Source organism: Aethalodelphis obliquidens, unplaced genomic scaffold (assembly GCF_003676395.1).
Source record: "Aethalodelphis obliquidens isolate GAN/ISIS:26980383/991018 unplaced genomic scaffold, ASM367639v1 scaffold994, whole genome shotgun sequence".
In the NCBI taxonomy this organism is placed as follows: domain Eukaryota; kingdom Metazoa; phylum Chordata; class Mammalia; order Artiodactyla; family Delphinidae; genus Aethalodelphis; species Aethalodelphis obliquidens.
The window spans coordinates 1-5,507 of NW_020838905.1; the positions used below are offsets into that span (position 1 = coordinate 1).

The following is a 5,507-nucleotide window of genomic DNA, read 5'->3' on the forward strand; positions in this document are numbered from 1 at the left end:
AGTAACAATATTAAGACTAAAGCACGGGAAACGAAAAGAATAAAAAGTACACATAAGCGCATTTGAGACATATGGGCCACAGTAAACATTTTTATCATATGTGTAAACTGGAGTCCAAAGAAAAAAGGAGACAGAGATTGGGATGAAAACAATATTTCAGAAATATTAACAGCTGAGAGTTCTCTAAAACTAAAAGGAATATATGGAGCCATAAATTCAATAAGCACTAAAAAAATGCAACAAGAACAAATACAAAGAAAACCACACCTAAGATCACCACAGTACAATTCATGAACAGCAAAGAACAACATGACATCTTAAAAGCAGCCCGACGAAAAAGAGATTACTTTCAAAGGAACAATAGGATTAAGATTACAGTTTACTTCTCAGCGAAACTGAATGGATACTAGAAAATAATGGAATAACATTTTTAAGTGCTAAAGAAAAGAACTGCCCATTGGGAATTCTAGAGGCAGAGAAAATGTTGTTTGGAAGGAAAGATGCAATAAGGAAATTTGCAGACAAACAAAATTTAAAAAATATTTTCTCATCAGAACTGACTGAATTAAATTATAAAGGGAGACCTGCAGGCAGAAGGAAGATTATCACAGATGAAAATAAGGACTTTATAAAGAATTATGTATAACAGAAAGGATAAGTAAGTGGATAAACCTAAATAAAATCTAACAACACAAAAGGGTAATAATAAAATATATCAAAAATTAGAATGCATTAAAACAAATGGAAGAGGAAAAAGTAGTAAAAGAAATTTAAGATCTCAGCATTGCTTGAGAAGCAGTAAAAGAGCTAATAAGTCATGGTACATGTGTAACTGCTACTTATGTAAAAGTAACAAGCTAATATAAGGGAAAATGGAATTTGAAGAAATCTCAAAGGAAGAAAGAAGAGCAAAAGGAACATAACAAGGTGGGACAAATAGTAAACAAGGAGTATACGGTCTGTAAGAAAATACATTAACTGTAAATACTCAAATTAAAGGACAAGGATTATTGAAACAAACAAAAAACCTAATTCTATGTCACCTACAAGAGACAAGAGTCAGATTGAAAATGAAACGATTCACAATTATGGCATAACAACAATAAGCAAAATTGAAGATTTTTTAATGTTAACATAGATTTGAAAGCAAAAAGTATCACTGGTGATAAGGCAGGATAATAAAACCCACTGTTACTTTACAAGGAATATATTATAAATCTAAACTTCAATGCAATATATGAAGGGAAATTCCAAAAATCTAAGTAGAAATAGAAAAATCTAAATTACCTAGATCAGTAACATAGAACCATAACAAGAAATCAGCAGATTATAGAAGATCTGAATACCATCATTAAAAACTTTGGCCTAAATTTACATAAAACACTGCACCAACAATGATGGAATATATATATCCCGCAGAAATTTTTAGGTGCACGTGGCACATTTATAAAATTGACTATATTCTGGTTATAAAACAAGACTCCGAATAAGCAAGAAATCTAAAACTATATAACCAATATTTTCCCAAATAGATGGATATTAAAAACATACTTCTGATCATTATGTAGGTCAAAGATAAAGTCGCAATGGGAATTAGAATTTTATTAATTGAATGATAATGAAAATATGCCATAACAAAACCTGTGGGTTGCAAATAAAGCTGTGGTCACAGAGAAGTTTATGTATTCCAATTATACTCTCTAAATGTAAAACGGAAAGGAATAAAGCAACTAGAAGATAACCTATCACCCTGAGGTAGGCAGCTCCTGAACTGTACCTGTTGGGGAAGGCAGGGCAGAACTTCAGGAGGCCAGCTGGGAGCACGGTGAACACCATGTCAGGAGCAGTCTCCAAGAAAGAGAATGTACAAAGGGATGACTAAAATATATTTAAGAGCTAGCACCCTGACCCCTCTTAAGGATGACTTATGTTGCTGGGGAAAAAATAAGAAGTGCTCGATGTAGAAGGTGAATAGCTTTATAATTCCCAGGAGAATCTTGGTACCAGGACCACACAAGAAAGAACTTGGAGTCCCTGTGGCTAATCCAGCAGAGAGAAAAGGAGGAACAGAGATGCGAGAGAAAATAAAGGGAACTCTTGGTGCAATTTGGTGCTGCTGCAGGCCCAAGTCCAGGTATGTGCTCTCTATCTCCGCATCTTAAATAAAAGCCACCATGTTCCTCAGTCTTTCAGGTACTTAGAATTTCTCTTTAGAACCTGAAAATGGGGTCAGGTTTCCGGTCTGCATCGCTACAGTACAAAATAGAGGCAGGATGTTTGAAATAGTTCTCCATCTGGCAGAGGAGGCCTTGAAGCTGTGAGCCACTCGCTGCAAACCAGCAGGACATGAAGGATTCTTGAGCAGATCTGAAGCTACTGGGAGGCCTTTGAGGAGTTAAATCCCATAGTAAATACTGTACCTTCAATGGCTCCTTCTCCCTCTCTGTCCAGCCTTCCTCCACTCCCGTGGGGGCCCAAAGGGGTTAAATGAGCACTCTTTGACTTGTACTTGGTGGTCCCAGAACTTGATGTGGGCTTGGAGACTTCCATGAAAAGTCTGCCTTCCATCTACTGGCTTGGGTTTCTTGGTCTCTCTGCTCCAGGCTAATCCCTTCAACCTGCTTTTTCCATTTCTGCCAATAATCCCCCTCTCCAGACCTTCCTAATGCTCTTCTGGGGCAGGGGGGAGACTTACTGAAGGCAATGTTTATTTCTAGAGGGAGAGGTGACCACATGACTTCACACTGGTCGTCCCCTTGATTATTCAGTTTCTGTCTAGATTAGTCGTGGGTGTTTGTGCACCCCAGCCTCACCCCCAGGAGGCTTTAGAACACTGTCCTTATCTCAGCACTGAGCCTCTCTCTAGCCTCCTTCCCTCTCTCTCCTTACCCATCTTTACCCACAGACTCGCAGGCTTTCTGGACCTCAGAGGAAGATAAGCACTTCACAGAACCTCTGCTACAAAACCAAACATATTGAAATGACTCTTTACGAAGATACTGAAACAACAGAAAAAGAATACATGACGATTGTTTCTCCTGAGGGTTCAGTTACCTAGGGGGCCTTTAGGAAACTTTGACTGATAAATCTAACCTTTCCTTCCTTGGCAATAGTTGATCACACTGTGAGGAAAACAAGTTGGAGAATGGAAAAATAATATTTGGATTTCAACGAAATAATAAAGATGCAGGGGCTATCTTTGACTTTTGCAAGGTGAGAAGAGAGTTTACATTTTGATTCTTTGATGGCAGGAATCCCTTTTAAAACAGGCCCAGTCTGCATGATGCATTTAAAAATCAACCTTTTCAAATATAGCCATAACCCCCACAAGATTTCTTGATTTCTCTGGGGTCAGATAAACCATCACATCTCACAGTGGTGCCCTGTATATGAAAGTGATAAACATAACCTGGAAGCACGGCAGTGGCTAAAAATATGGAGCTGGTAGCCATTCGCTGAAATGATTTTTGGCTTTTAATTCATTGCATAAAATGCTAATGTCCAAATTCAGGCAGGTAGATCTTAGCAACCATCAAGAGCTTCAGCCCTGCTAACAGCTAAGTATGCACTTTTAAACCCTACTTTGACTGCTCCAGAAACTTACTGGGTTTCCTTAATGCCTCTCTTACTATTTCCTTTGTGTCGTTTTCTTTTTCTTTAAAAACATAGCTGTGTGATCTTGGGGAAGTTATATTAATTCCTTGAGACTTGGTTGCCTTCTCTGTGAATATCTGCGTATAATTTTATTATTGCTCAATAGAATTTTTGGTGATAATGAAAATATTCTGTATCTGTACCATGCAATGCAGTATTCAATAGCTACATGGAGCTAATAAACATCTTTGGAATATGGCAAATGCAACTGAGGAACTGATTTTTTTCTTATTTTTAAACTTGTTTAAATATAAATAATGCCATGTGGCTAGCATCTGTTGACATTACAGATCTACATAATATTTTAAAGACACTCTCCACTCAAAAACTCTACCATTTATTAACTCAACCTAAATATTTTTGCCCTCTGACAAACAAAAAATAATTTATGCTTCCCTTGAAATTATCTGTCAAGACCTTTATCAGTTTGGGGACATTATATTCTTAAAATTGACTTTGCTTTATGAAACTTTAATAATGCTGGAGTTTCCTGCCCTTGGTACCACCTTTGTGATGATGGGAAATATTGTGGATGATCAAGGACCATTTCAAGAGATCATGGAGAGAAACCTCCTTCTGGATTTAATTTCATTATGAGGATGTCAAAATGCTACATTACTTAAAATAAAACCCATACCGTTTTTATGCTAAGTTATATTCTACATGTAGCTGGAAAAATGTTAAAAAGATTTTTAAAGAACTGCACATCTATTTTTGAAGCTGATTTGGCTGTTCAAGGTTTGTTAGCACTTTATCCATCTCAGTGCTATTTCACTTAGTAAACAGATGCAGTTGCCATAATTGCTGCATATGTGTCTGTTTTCCCTTCTAGGCTATATGTTTTTGAAGTTAGAAACTATATTTATATCACAGCGCCTATGTATAGCACAATACCCATTGCTAATTCAGATTGTGTTTTAAGATATGAGGCAAAATGTAAGACTTTTATTATAGTCATAAACATCTAGCAAACCAACCAGAAAATAAAGACTAATTTTCAATTGGTTGGCCAAGAACAAAAAAGAGAGGAATACCTAGTGCAAAATCATATCTCTAATAACTACTGTTGAATTTAGAGCACACACATGCTAAAAAATATCTTATCAAAGATTTGAGGTTGGACCAGAAAAAATTATATCAGAAGTGAAAATAATCATGTGGTCTGACCAGTGTGGATCACACAAAGTAAGTGTATACTATGTATAAAGTAGATAGACTACGAGGTCCTGCTGTATAGCACAGGCAACTATATTCAATACCTTGTAATAACCTATAATGGAGAAGGATCTGAAAAAGAAATACATATATCTGAATCACTTGGCTGTACACCTGAAACACAACATTGTCAATCAACTATACTTCAAGTAAAACAAAACAAAAGAAAAAACTAAGTGTAAAGGGAAGTATAGTTTTATAAATTCACCTCTGATACCCAATGGACCAACTGAAAGAAAACAGAAAGTACAACTTTCTAGGAGACAGGACATGGCCAGCAAACCAGGCCATTACCCTCAGTAACGGTCATACCTGCCAAAAAATATACAGACTAGCCTGCATTCAAGAATACATAGGAATTCTTCATTTATCTGGCATTGTTAGGCAATGAGGTATTGTATGTTAGGAGAAGTATTTTTAAAATGACAAATTTAAGAGGAGTTATTTTAACCTTCACTCGGTAATTTTTTTCTAAAATTAAGAAATGTATCTACTGGTGTATCTAATGTTTGCGTGATAACTCGGGGTCATCAGTTCAATCAATGTTTGCATGAATAATGCAAATGGAAACAAGACAGGCATGCTTACTGAAACTGAAAATGACGTGGCACTGGCTGGAATACCTGATGAGAGAGCAA

The 5,507-nt window shown here is 36.4% G+C and overlaps 1 long non-coding RNA gene across 1 annotated transcript; it reads left to right on the plus strand.

Moving 5' to 3' along the window:
- The first annotated feature begins 1,867 nt into the window (after positions 1–1,867).
- Positions 1,868–3,853, plus strand: LOC113616950 (uncharacterized). Its single transcript, XR_003431456.1, has 2 exons — positions 1,868–2,134; positions 2,906–3,853. It is a non-coding gene; the product is annotated as an uncharacterized LOC113616950 (long non-coding RNA).
- The last annotated feature ends 1,654 nt before the right edge of the window (positions 3,854–5,507 follow it).